Genomic DNA, 14,453 nt, shown 5'->3' on the forward strand with positions numbered 1-14,453 from the left:
GCAAGACAAAAGTTTTAAGTGCCTTTGAATGGGGTATGTTTTGTACACCTCAGTGTGTATCTGAACTGAATGTGAAAATACAGATTCTTGTGAACAGAGATCAGTAGTATCCACGTATAAAGTGGAGAGGCTATTGTAGGACCTAATGAGCCGTTTGTAACATGGCTTCCTGCTTTGTAAAGGTTAGCTACACATCTGCCCTGTGCTCCCTCTGAAGGAGAGAGTGTGAAGGAGGAGGGGAGGGCAAAGATGAAGGGATGACCTTATGGGATGAGGGAGCAAAATAATGTAATGTCTAACAGGGGAGGATAGAGAAGAGCAGAATATTCTAGTAGAATGTCAGTAGGTCTAGAAAGCAGCACGGCGGTGGACTATGCCAAGGATTGAGAGAATGAGAAATGTTGAGAGGGGGAGGGAAGAGAGGAGGAGGAGAGAAGCCAAAACAAGTTGTTGAAATTAAGAGCAGTTGTGGAAAAAGAGGAGGAGGAGAGAGATTGTCATATAACTGGAGGGAACAGAGTGACAGATAATAGAGGGAGGTTGTAGGAAGAGAGAGAGACGGAATATTACTATCAATTACAACAGTGATAGCTCTTTGTAACCATTTTGTCTCACTTGTACATAGCCCTTTTGGGCATGGGGATTTGGATTGCAGTTTGTGTGTGTTGCTGCAGACAGTGTATTTGCACATCCCAGTGAGAAAAGCACCATACATTTTTATATCATGCCCTTTTTTTGTCTCTGAGCTGATGATTTTAAAATGGCTGCGGTGTAAAAGGTTCATCCATACCAGTGGATCATGTAAAGAAACCTGGGGGACATGATTTATCCTATCTCTGGCTGAGCAGAGGGGTTAAAGCCTAGTGACTGACCTCAGATCAGATTCCATCAAACTGTATTCCCTCTGCAACACCACTAAAAGCCTTTAATGTCCCCTCAGCCCTGCCAGGTCCACTGTGCTGTCCACTGGTTCCTCCTTTTACGCCTTGTTCTGACATCTGATAACCCAATTATATAATAAATGTCTGCATTTTTTTTTAAAGCTCTCTATAGATGAGATTGAAGCATATCAGGGTTCTCCACTCCCAGCTCTGTACAAATATATTGGATTCCCATAACAGTTGCCATATCATTTTGTTTCGTTTTTTTTATTGGATTCAAGTGCCTTTCAGAATGCAGTGCTGTGGAGTATGTTGATAAAGCTGTGGTCTTTTACATAATGACCAGGCTGTTTGAGAACCTGCCAGAACAGATAGATGAGAAACACTCACCGAACTAGACCCAGCAGTAATGATCTTGTTTTTGGTGGAGTTAAAGGATTATCTAATGGTGTTACTGAAAACATCTGTCTGAGCTTCATCCCATCTTCCCTGCCTGCCTGCCTCCCTGCCTGCCTCTCTCCCTGCCTGCCTGCCTGCCTCTCTCCTTGCCTGCCTGCCTGCCTGCCTGCCTGCCTCCCTGCCTCCCTGCCCACCTCCCTCCCTCCCTCCCTGTCTGCCTGCCTCCCTCCCTGCCTCCCTCCCTGCCTCCCTGCCTGCCTCCCTCCCTGCCTGCCTGCCTCCCTGCCTGCCTGCCTGCCTGCCTGCCTGCCTGCCTGCCTGCCTGCCTGCCTGCCTGCCTGCCTGCCTGCCCGCCTCCCTCCCTGCCTGCCTGCCCGCCTCCCTCCCTGCCTCCCTCCCTGCCTGCCCGCCTCCCTGCCTCCCTGCCTGCCTGCCTGCCTGCCCTCCCTGCCTCCCTCCCTGCCTCCCTGCCCGCCTCCCTCCCTGCCTGCCTGCCCGCCTCTCTCCCTGCCTCCCTCCCTGCATCCCTGCCTGCCCGCCTCCCTACCTGCCCGCCTGCCTGCCTCCCTCCCTGCCCGCCTCCCTCCCTGCCTGCCTCCCTCCCTGCCTGCCCGCCTCCCTCCCTGCCTCCCTCCCTGCCTGCCTGCCTCCCTGCCTGCCTGCCCGCCTCCCTCCCTGCCTGCCTGCCTCCCTCCCTGCCTGCCTCCCTCCCTGCCTGCCCGCCTCCCTGCCTCCCTCCCTGCCTGCCTGACCGCCTCCCTCCCTGCCTGCCTGCCTGCCCGCCTCCCTGCCTGCCCGCCTCCCTCCCTGCCTCCCTCCCTGCCTGCCCGCCTCCCTCCCTGCCCGCCTGCCTGCCCGCCTCCCTCCCTGCCTGCCTGCCTCCCTCCCTGCCTGCCCGCCTCCCTGCCTCCCTCCCTCCCTGCCTGCCCGCCTCCCTGCCTCCCTCCCTCCCTGCCTGCCCGCCTCCCTGCCTCCCTCCCTGCCTGCCTGACCGCCTCCCTCCCTGCCTGCCTGCCTGACCGCCTCCCTCCCTCCCTGCCTCCCTCCCTGCCTGCCTGCCCGCCTCCCTCCCTGCCTCCCTCCCTGCCTGCCCGCCTCCCTCCCTGCCCGCCTGCCTGCCCGCCTCCCTCCCTGCCTCCCTGCCTCCCTCCCTGCCTGCCTGCCCGCCTCTCTCTCTGCCTCCCTCCCTGCATCCCTGCCTGCCCGCCTCCCTGCCTGCCCGCCTGCCTGCCTCCCTCCCTGCCCGCCTCCCTCCCTGCCCGCCTGCCTGCCCGCCTCCCTCCCTGCCTGCCTGCCTGCCTCCCTCCCTGCCTGCCTCCCTCCCTGCCTGCCCGCCTCCCTGCCTCCCTCCCTCCCTGCCTGCATGCCCGCCTCCCTCCCTGCCTCCCTCCCTGCCTGCCTGCCCGCCTCCCTCCCTGCCCGCCTCCCTCCCTGCCCGCCTCCCTCCCTGCCCGCCTGCCTGCCCGCCTCCCTCCCTGCCCGCCTCCCTCCCTGCCCGCCTCCCTCCCTGCCCGCCTGCCTGCCCGCCTCCCTCCCTCCCTGCCTGCCCACCTCCCTGCCTCCCTCTCTGCCTGCCCGCCTCCCTGCCTCCCCTCCCTGCCCGCCTCCCTCCCTGCCCGCCTCCCTCCCTGCCCGCCTCCCTGCCTGCCCGCCTGCCTGCCTCCCTCCCTGCCCGCCTCCCTCCCTGCCCGCCTGCCTGCCCGCCTCCCTCCCTGCCTGCCTGCCTGCCTCCCTCCCTGCCTGCCTCCCTCCCTGCCTGCCCGCCTCCCTGCCTCCCTCCCTCCCTGCCTGCATGCCCGCCTCCCTCCCTGCCTCCCTCCCTGCCTGCCTGCCCGCCTCCCTCCCTGCCCGCCTCCCTCCCTGCCCGCCTCCCTCCCTGCCCGCCTGCCTGTCCGCCTCCCTCCCTGCCCGCCTCCCTCCCTGCCCGCCTCCCTCCCTGCCCGCCTGCCTGCCCGCCTCCCTCCCTCCCTGCCTGCCCACCTCCCTGCCTCCCTCTCTGCCTGCCCGCCTCCCTCCCTGCCTGCCTGCCCGCCTCCCTGCCTCCCTCCCTGCCTGCCTCCCTCCCTGCCTGCCCACCTCCCTGCCTCCCTCTCTGCCTGCCCGCCTCCCTCCCTGCCCGCCTCCCTGCCTGCCTGCCTGCCCGCCTCCCTCCCTGCCTGCCTGCCCGCCTCCCTCCCTGCCTCCCTCCCTGCCTGCCTCCCTCCCTGCCTGCCCACCTCCCTGCCTCCCTCTCTGCCTGCCCGCCTCCCTCCCTGCCCGCCTCCCTGCCTGCCTGCCTGCCCGCCTCCCTCCCTGCCTGCCTGCCTGCCTGCCTGCCCGCCTCCCTGCCTGCCCGCCTCCCTCCCTGCCTGCCTGCCTGCCCGCCTCCCTCCCTGCCTGCCTGCCCGCCTCTCTCCCTGCCTCCCTCCCTGCCTGCCCGCCTCCCTCCCTGCCTGCCTGCCCGCCTCTCTCCCTGCCTCCCTCCCTGCATCCCTGCCCGCCCGCCTGCCTGCCTCCCTCCCTGCCTGCCTCCCTCCCTGCCTGCCCGCCTCCCTCCCTGCCTGCCTGCCCGCCTCCCTCCCTGCCTCCCTCCCTGCCTGCCTCCCTGCCTGCCTGCCCGCCTCCCTCCCTGCCTGCCTGCCTCCCTCCCTGCCTGCCTCCCTCCCTGCCTCCCTCCCTGCCTGCCCGCCTCCCTGCCTCCCTCCCTGCCTGCCTGCCCGCCTCCCTGCCTCCCTCCCTGCCTGCCTGCCCGCCTCCCTCCCTCCCTGCCTGCCCGCCTCCCTCCCTCCCTGCCTGCCCGCCTCCCTGCCTCCCTCCCTGCCTGCCTGCCCGCCTCCCTCCCTGCCTCCCTGCCTGCCTGCCTCCCTCCCTGCCTGCCTCCCTCCCTCCCTGCCTGCCCGCCTGCCTGCCTCCCTGCCGCCCATGTTACCACGTTACCAGTATATCTAATGTACCCATTCACTCTCGATGACTACAATTAGTCTGTCATTTTCACATGTGTTTTGTCTTCCAATTTTCCTGGTGTAAGACGTGGGCGTGGGAGTCATAGTGTTTGTACGACAACGCTAAATGGAAGAAAGCTTTGTTGAGCAAAACGCTCAGAGAGAAAGGCGGGAGAGGAAGAAGTAGAGAAACATTTAATCATCATCATCCAACACGGTGGCCCTGACAGATTTCTTTTTGGAGGGGAGTTTTTTGTCAGGGTATTTTCTGTGTTCTGTGTGTGCAAAGCAGATTACTGATATCAGATTTGTTAATATTACAAACCCCGGAGCAAACAGCTCATCTGCCTTATGCACTCAGCCAGCAGAGGCCTTCTCCTCTCTCTCTCTCGATCTCTTCTCTCTTCCTCTCTCACTGCCCCCTCTCTCTCCACCACCTTATTTACACCCCCTTCATCACACAACCTCCTTATGTTTAAACTCACTCCATTGCTCTTATATTGTTCTCCTCTCCCCCTCTCCCCCTCTCTCCCTCTCTCCCTCTCTCTATCAATTCAATTCAAGGGGCTTTATTGGCATGGGAAACATATGTTAACATTGCCAAAGCAAGTGAGGTAGATACATTTTTGTTTATTTCACTTTTGCATATTAACAGTAAGCATTACACTCACAGAAGTTTCAAAATAATAAAGACATTACAAATGTCATTATATGTATATATATACAGTGTTGTAACGATGTACAAAAGGAAAAATAAATAAACATAAATATGGGTTGTATTTACAATAGTGTTTGTTCTTCACTGGTTGACATTTTCTTGTGGCAACAGGTCACAAATCTTGCTGCTGTGATGGCACACTGTGGTATTTCACCCAGTAGATATGGGAGTTTATCCAAATCGGGTTTGTTTTCAAATTCTTTGTGGATCTGTGTAATCTGAGGGAAATATGTGTCTCTAATATGGTCATACATTGGGCAGGAGGTTAGGAAGTGCAGCTCAGTTTCCACCTCATTTTGAGGGCAGTGTGCACATAGCCTGTCTTCTCTTGAGAGCCAGGTATGCCGACGTCAGCCTTTCTCGATAGCAAGGCTATGCTCACTGAGTCTATCATCTCTCTCTCTCTAATATCTCTCCCTCACTCATCTCCCTCTATCATCTCTCTCCCTCTATCATCTCTCTCTCTCTATCATCTCTCTCTCTCTATCATCTCTCTCTATCATCTCTCTCTATCATCTCTCTCTCTCTCTATCATCTCTCTCTATCATCTCCCTTTATCAACTCTCTCTATCAACTCTCTCTATCATCTCCCTCTATCGTCCCCCTCCCTCTATAATCTCTCTATCATCTCCCTCCCTCTATCATCTCTCTCCCTCTATCATCTCTCTCCCTCTATCATCTCCCTCTCTCTATCATCTCTCTCCCTCCCTCTATCATCTCTCTCCCTCCCTCTATCATCTCTCTCCCTCCCTCTATCATCTCTCTCCCTCCCTCTATCATCTCTTTCCCTCTACAGTGAGGGAAAAATGTATTTGATCCCCTGCTGATTTTGTACGTTTGCCCAATGACAAAGAAATGATCAGTCTATAATTTTAATGGTAGGTTTATTTGAACAGTGAGAGACAGAATAACAACAAAAAAATACAGAAAAACGCATGTCAAAAATGTTATAAATTGATTTGCATTTTAATGAGGGAAATAAGTATTTGACCCCTCTGCAAAACATGACTTAGTACTTGGTGGCAAAACCCTTGTTGGCAATCAGAGGTTTCTTGTAGTTGGACACCAGGTTTGCACACATCTCAGGAAGGATTTTGTTCCACTCCTCTTTGCAGATCTTCTCAAGTCATTAAGGTTTCGAGGCTGACGTTTGGGAACTCGAACCTTCAGCTCCCTCCACAGATTTTCTTTGGGATTAAGGTCTGGAGACTGGCTAGGCCACTCCAAGACCTTAATGTGCTTCTTCTTGAGCCACTCCTTTGTTGCCTTGGCTGTGTGTTGTGGGTCATTGTCATGCTGGAATACCCATCCACGACCCATTTTCAATGCCCTGGCTGAGGGAAGGAGGTTCTCACCCAAGATTTGACGGTACATGGCCCCGTCCATCGTCCCTTTGATGCGGTGAAGTTGCCTGTCCCCTTAGCAGAAAAACACCCCCAAAGCATAATGTTTCCACCTCCATGTTTGACGGTGGGGATGGTATTCTTGGGGTCATAGGCAGCATTCCTCCTCCTCCAAACACGGCGAGTTGAGTTGATGCCAAAGAGCTCCATTTTGGTCTCATCTGACCACAACACTTTCACCCATTTCTCCTCTGAATCATTCAGATGTTTTTTACATTTTTACATTTAAGTCATTTAGCAGACGCTCTTATCCAGAGCGACTTACAAATTGATGTTCATTGGCAAACTTCAGACGGGCATGTATATGTGCTTTCTTGAGCAGGGGGACCTTGCGGGCGCTGCAGGATTTCAGTCCTTCATGGCGTAGGGTGTTACCAATTGTTTTCTTGGCGACTATGGTCCCAGCAGCCTTGAGATCATTGACAAGATCCTCCCGTGTAGTTCTGGGCTGATTCCTCACCGTTCTCATGATCATTGCAACTCCACGAGGTGAGATCTTGCATGGAGCCCCAGGCCGAGGGAGATTGACAGTTCTTTTGTGTTTTTTCCATTTGCGAATAATCGCACCAACTGTTGTCACCTTCTCACCAAGCTACTTGGCGATGGTCTTGTAGCCCATTCCAGCCTTGTGTAGGTCTACAATCTTGTCCCTGACATCCTTGGAGAGCTCTTTGGTCTTGGCCATGGTGGAGAATTTGGAATCTGATTGATTGATTGCTTCTGTGGACAGGTGTCTTTTATACAGGTAACAAACTGAGATTAGGAGCACTCCCTTTAAGAGTGTGCTCCTAATCTCAGCTCATTACCTGTATAAAAGACACCTGGGAGCCAGAAATCTTTCTGATTGAGAGGGGGTCAAATACTTATTTCCCTCCATTAAAATGCAAATCAATTTATAACATTTTTGACATGTGTTTTTTATTTTTTTTAATTTTTATTCTGTCTCTCACTGTTCAAATAAACCTACCATTTAAAATTATAGACTGATCATTTCTTTGTCAGTGGGCAAACGTACAAAATCAGCAGGGGATGAAATACTTTTTTCCCTCACTGTATCATCTCGCTCTCTCTATAATCTCTCTCTATTATCTCCCTTTCTCTATCGTCCCCTCTGTCTATAATCCTACTCTCTAATCTCTCTATTATCTCTCTATATCATCGCCCTCTATCATCTCCCTCTAGCATCTCCCTCTAGCATCTCTCTCTATCATCTCTCTCTTGTCTCCCTCTAGCATCTCCCTCCCTCTAGCATCTCTCTCTATCATCTCTCTCTTGTTTCCCTCTAGCATCTCCCTCTAGCATCTCACTCTAGCATCTCTCTATCATCTCTCTCTTGTCTCCCTCTAGCATCTCCCTCTCTCATCTCCCACTCTGACACTAACTCAGTCAGACTTTCATTTTTCTCTATTTTCTCTCCCTCCATTTTTTTGCCTTTCCTTTCTCTCTAACTTGATTCTTCTAAAGAGAAAATAATGAGGCTTCCTCTCCACTGAGTTGCCCTGCTATTACCCAGGGAAGTGCCTCTTCCCCTCCTCCAATATTCTCCCTCCATCCCTGCTCACAGACGCAGGACGAATAGGAGCTCTTGTCTGAAATGTAATGAAATAAAAGATGAGCCATCACCAGGTGCAGGATATAAATATGTCACACCCATAACCTGATTGTGTGTACGAGGAGAGGCTGAGTGATCTACATTATCGTTGTGTGTGTGTGTGTGTGTGTGTGTGTGTGTGTGTGTGTGTGTGTGTGTGTGTGTGTGTGTGTGTGTGTGTGTGTGTGTGTGTGTGTGTGTGTGTGTGTGTGTGTGTGTGTGTGTGTGTGTGTGTGGGTATTTCTACTGAATGTGACTGTGTTGTATGTTGTCTGGTCAGACGCTGCTGTCACACTTCCTCAGTGAAGTTGTCAGAGGGTGTCAGCACTTCCTGCTTATCTGGCTGTCTAGCTCTCCCCTGAGACCACTCTCCTGTCTCCACTGTTATAACACCGGCCTAGAATGGGCACCAGAGACACATGGCTAGCTTCACATATTGCTACGGCTCACTAATGGACTGAAAGGCCTACTGGGTGACACATCCTGGTGGCCATTGTCCAACATGGCCCCCAACCAGCGCCAAGGGGTTGAACTGGGTCACTTTCACAGAAATGATGGCATTGCATTCATCCCCTTGTCTGAAAAGAGTCACCCTGTAAAGCCAGATCTTATTCCACCTGATGTAAGACAAAGTAGGCTATTGTTCAGGGTTTGAGACATTTAGGAATGGAATGGCCCTCTCAGTAAGTAAAACCCTGATGAAGGCCAAAATGTGTTGGTTCTACTTTTAACAATAAATCTGCTTTTTTTTATTGAATTCCATTGTCCTCCAAGTGTTGCTGAATCTCGTCTCCTCTCAGTAAGCTCAGCAGGCCAGGTCACTCCTTCTTCCCTTATTCCTCTGTTTCTCCCTCTTTTTCTCCTCCCTCTTCCTTCCTTGCACATGCATACACCCCCTATACTTACAATCCCAGTCCCCGGGCTGGGGGGGTGGACCGCGGCACACAGCTGGGAGTTTCAAATATTTTTGCTGTTCATAAATCACAGCGACAGCAATGTGCCCATATTAAAGACAAGCATAGGGATCTCAGCATGCTGTGTCTGCTGTGTCTGCTGTCTCAATGGCTCATTTGTTGGTAAATGTTTTGTTTCATATGATTGGACCCTTTTTTGAAGCGTGCTCACTGTGGTCTGTGTACAACTCCATTAGTCCATTCCCCTCGCAAACAACAACAGACGTATTGAAGAATGTTGGTGGAGTTTGATGTGACTTGAGGTACACGCCACACACACACAGACAGCTGTTTGTATTGTCTGTCAAGTCAGGTTGGTGTTTTGATGACTCCGTAGTAAACAGTCAGACTTGTGTTTGGTCTGTTGGCTACTAGTTTCTGAAACATGATTGAATGCCCAACAAGTATGTCTTGAGGGGAGAAGTACTTAACATATTTCAATGCACATCCGCATCAAAACACCATCCATCTGGAGCGCAACGCGACAGGAATCGTCGTAATAGAGGCTCAGTGACAACCCCAACACCTGTCAGCACCTAATCAAACAAATTAAAGCAGCATGTTAGTTAAAGCGCAAACAATTAATTGTCATAGGTTGACAGGGAGAGGGTTTGTGTGGTGGTGCACTGATTCAGGACGATGGGGAAGTTTGTCAATCTGCCTGCTGCAGTGCTGAGAGAGAGGAGCTCTTTCTCACATGCTGGGCTCTGATGAAATTCCTGTCGCAGTCAGGCAAGGATTTCATCTCCCGAGGACAGCAGGAAGTGGATGGATCTACTTTCATGCTACCCTCATGATTCCCCTTGACAGTGGGAGAGAACGGTATCGATCCGCTATGTAAATAAAGCCCCCCGCTGATCTACAATGATACATTGTCACTAGTGATCCCTTAGTCAAGCTGTACAGTGAGTGTGTTTATGCATGCATACAAAGATGCGGGTCTGATTTGAGTTTATGCATCTGTCTGTGCAGTACATAACCACAACTCTCCAATCACCTAGCTATGACCTCTGTTCTAACTGTCTGCTAAAGAGGGCCCCTAATTAACAAGGAGTTCACAGGCTTCTCGTCATCTAAATGACATCTTAATGACATTTCACTTCTGATGTTTCAGCTCAAGAGCCAGAGATGGTAACTACAGCTGATATGCCCAGGAAATGGAGACGAGAGTGTGGGAGAGGGAGAGATGTGTTATCTCAGCCAATCGTTCATAAGTCCCGTGTGAGATGGGGCTTGAGGGTTGGGTGAGATGGGGCTTGAGGGTTGGGTGAGATGGGGCTTGAGGGTTGGGTGAGATGGGGCTTGAGGGTTAGGTGAGATGGGGCTTGAGGGTTGGGTTGTTGTAAACACTGATAGCCGTTATTCTCTCTTTCTCTCTCTCTTTCTCTCTATACTTTTTCTTCTCCCTCCCTCAATGTTTCTGTTTCTTGTTCTCTTTCTTTCTCTCTCTCCCCATCTCTCTCTCTCTCCACCCTCTCCCTTTCCTCCTTTCTCTCCCTCGTTCAGCCCTTCTCCGGTGGAACAGGGGGATTGTGCTCCTCTTTGCTCTGCACTTCCTCTCCTGGTCTCAAGTAGCATCACATCTCTCATTGGGCCCTCAGCTCTGTAATCAGATTCATTGCATTTATTACCCAGGTATTTCAGTGTACTCACGCAGTGGAAATAATGAGATGTGTAGCACCAATAAGATGGCATAATGTTATTTCTTGCAGATGGATGCTTTATCAGATACCGGTACACTAATATTCTGCAGTGCTGTCATTTGAATTGTAGATATTGCAGTATGCTACTAAGGTGGGTAGACTGCTGCTGTGGTGGGTAGACTGCTGCTGCTGTGGTGGGTAGACTGCTGCTGCTGTGGTGGGTAGCCTGCTGCTGTGGTGGGTAGACTGCTGCTGTGGTGGGTAGACTGCTGCTGTGGTGGGTAGACTGCTGCTGTGGTGGGTAGACTGCTGCTGTGGTGGGTAGACTGCTGCTGTGGTGGTAGACTGCTGCTGTGGTGGGTAGACTGCTGCTGTGGTGGGTAGACTGCAGGGCATCTCTCTTCAGCATTCTTGTGGGATAGCCATATATATTTTTAGCTGGGAGACATACATTTATGCAGCTCTAACAATGTCATTAGTATGCCTTAAAAGAACAGCTGCGATGAGATTTAAGGAAGCCTATTGTTCAGAGAGAGCTACTAACACTTAGTATCATAGTCTCCCATTATCATGATCCCTCGATTACACAGCTCTCTCTCTGTCACACACACACACACACACACACACACACACACACACACACACACACACACACACACACACACACACACACACACACACACACACACACACACACACACACACACACACACACTGAAATCAAGACCTTGACGAGAGAAAGGATAAGAGAATAATATGTTGGAAGGACAATATTGATTTACTGGATGAGTTCCCTTCATCCACGTGTCTGTGTTTTACTAGGCTCAGGTGGATTGTAGTGTCCTTCACACCAGAGCAGCCATTAGAGCAAGAGAGGGAGGCAAATGGAGAAGAGAACAAATATAAAGAGAGTCCATGCCCCTCTGGAGGGTGAAGGTAGTCGAGCACTGAGAGACAGAGAGAGAGGAGAGGGACAGGGATTCAGAGAAAGATAGATATAAAAAGAGAGGGGGAATTAGAGAAGGAGATGGGTGCAAACAGAGAGACGAGAAAGTTCAAAGTTCAGACTCTATCTCTTATTAAACTGAAGGTTGAAGGTACAATGAACACCAGTGAAAGAGAGAAATGAAAACAGGGAGAGAGGGAGGACATGGCATCTGTAGCCTGTGTCCAGTATCTAATAGTTTGCAGACTGGGCAGTAGTAGACAGCCAGCTGTTGTTAGTCAGACTGTGTTGGTGGGTAGGCTACACTGTCTGTTGCAGTCTCCTGTTTTCACCTTTATTCTCGCTTTTAATACTACCTATATTAGCTAGCCTAAATATGTCAAAACACACTCACTAAACTTCAACACCCCCCTCTCCTCATCTCTCTTTCCCCACTCTGTACTTTATCCATTCACTCCTCTCTTTCCCACTTTTCTGCATTCACTCCTTTTATTCAGTGTTAAGGAGTTTTACTTTGCATTTTAATCCCCCGGAAGGGATGATGAGATGCAGAAAGAATTAATTTACTGCTTTTAATATATTCAAGCAAAAGAAAAACAAAAAACTGCTTTAGCTTTGTGGCTTTCTCCTAAGAACAGACCTTCTGTAGTAGGTGTATGTAATGTGGAGTTGAGGATAGGGAAGTTGAAAGTATGTTTATGCTAAGACCACAGATGGACAGATCATCTGTAATTGACCCTGCCTCTGCAGTTTCCATCCAGATGTGCTATAAATCCATACTTGGGCCAGAACCCTATTACCCTGTCCCCCTCCCCCGTATTTGTCCTTACTTACCCCTACCCCCCACTAAGTCTCTATTTATACTGACCCTCTAATATATCTCATCTGTTGATGCAGACTGACTGACTGATTGCTGCTCTGTTGTTCAATGATGATTGACTCCTGTTCAGGGACCACCAACCAACCAACCAACCTGACTGCTCTATAGGCCCTATTGATGTTTGGCATGTCAATCATAAAGGGATGGAAAAGCAATATCTGAGTGATATGACTCATATGAGTCGCTCCTAATCCCCCTACTTGACTTGTCCCAGTCAGAGACAACCAGTACATGGTGAGACTGGGGATTGATCTACTTAATGACTTGTCCCAGTCAGAGACAGCCAGTACATGGTGTGACTGGGGATTGATCTACTTAATGACTTGTCCCAGTCAGAGACAGCCAGTACATGGTAACATGGTGAGACTGGGGATTGATCTACTTAATGACTTGTCCCAGTCAGAGACAGCCAGTACATGGTACATGCTGAGACTGGGGATTGATCTACTTAATGACTTGTCCCAGTCAGAGACAGCCAGTACATGGTAACATGCTGAGACTGGGGATTGATCTACTTAATGACTTGTCCCAGTCAGAGACAGCCAGTACATGGTAACATGCTGAGACTGGGGATTGATCTACTTAATGACTTGTCCCAGTCAGAGACAGCCAGTACATGGTAACATGCTGAGACTGGGGATTGATCTACTTAATGACTTGTCCAAGTCAGAGACAGCCAGTACATGGTAACATGCTGAGACTGGGGATTGATCTACTTAATGACTTGTCCCAGTCAGAGACAGCCAGTACATGGTAACATGCTGAGACTGGGGATTGATCCCGCTGACCCTATCAGGATGCTCAGAGCCGGGTGGGGTATCGCTCGCCATGGTAACCATCGGGAGAGGGGGAGGTCAGTGGGGCTAATAGACTGAGCTGTGTGTGTTTGTTGAATGACGGGGACAGTTCAGTTTGTGCTCATGTACGGTCAGAGGAGTGGTTTTTATCATGGTGTGTCTGTCCCAGGTTCACAGAGGCAGACACCATTGTGATGAGGGATGTGACGTACGGAGCCTGCTGCGTGGACGACTTCACGGCTCGGGCCCGGGGGGCCGACTTCATGGTGCACTACGGCCACAGCTGCCTCAGTGAGTCTCACACTCACACACACACACACACACACACACACACACACACACACACACACACACACACACACACACACACACACACACACACACACACAAGATCAAACACACACGACTCAGACACAAGGCATCTACTCATTAGTAATGGAATCCCGTCCCTAAAGCATACGCAAACATAAATACACACACACCAGGGTTTCCATTAGCCAGCTTTTGCCCCCCCAAATGAAAAGCTGTTGAATGACCTGGGGAAAAAAACACCATTGCTTAATAATGCTTATTATTCATTGATGGAAATACATTTGACTGTCATGCTTATCAGTCTATAGGTTAATTAGCAGAATTAAATTGGCCTATGTGTATTTGTGTTAGTTATTTATCCAACACAACTATCACAGCACACAGAGACTATGTTGAGCTGGATTTCTCCTGCAGATCCTCAGCTGGTTGCTGCCAGAGTAAACATGTTTTTATAAACCCATTCATTACACAACAAATGTTTTATTAGTATTTATTTTTTCTCCCTTTTTCTCCCTGATTTCATGGTATCCAATTGGTAGTTACAGTCTTGTCCCATCGCTGCAACTCCCTTACGGACTCGGGAGAGGCAAAGGTCGAGAGCCGTGCGTCCTCCAAAGCACAACACAACCCAACCAAGCTGCACTGCTTCTTGACACAATGCCCGCTTAACCCGGAAGCCAGCCACACCAATGTGTCGGAGGAAGCACCGTACATTGCACCCGGCCCGCCACAGGAGTCGCTAGAGCGCGATGGGACAAGAACATCCCTACCGGCCACCCCATGGGTCTCCCGGTCGCGGCCGGCTGCAACAGAGCCTGGACTCGAACCAGGATCTCTAGTGCCTTAGACCACTGCGCCACTCGGGAGGCGCCCATTGCACAACAATTCTAAATGCAATTGCTCGTTAAAAACTGTTTTGTGCACTATTAAAAATATGTACTATTTTGATTTCTCAACTGGAAATTGAATCGTGCCTCCATTCACCAGTCAAGTGCAGGAAACAGGCTAA

General features: G+C 51.3%; 1 long non-coding RNA gene across 1 annotated transcript in view; it reads left to right on the forward strand.

The window, feature by feature from the left end:
• The window catches only part of LOC123744739 (uncharacterized), a 38,170-nt gene extending 24,748 nt beyond the window's left edge, over nt 1-13,422 (forward strand). Inside the window, exon 5 of the long non-coding RNA XR_006771170.1 lies at nt 13,302-13,422. This is a non-coding gene — a long non-coding RNA (uncharacterized lncRNA). The remainder of the gene's footprint in view (nt 1-13,301) is intronic.
• The last annotated feature ends 1,031 nt before the right edge of the window (nt 13,423-14,453 follow it).

This window comes from Salmo salar, chromosome ssa09, assembly GCF_905237065.1.
Source record: "Salmo salar chromosome ssa09, Ssal_v3.1, whole genome shotgun sequence".
Lineage (NCBI taxonomy): Eukaryota > Metazoa > Chordata > Actinopteri > Salmoniformes > Salmonidae > Salmo > Salmo salar.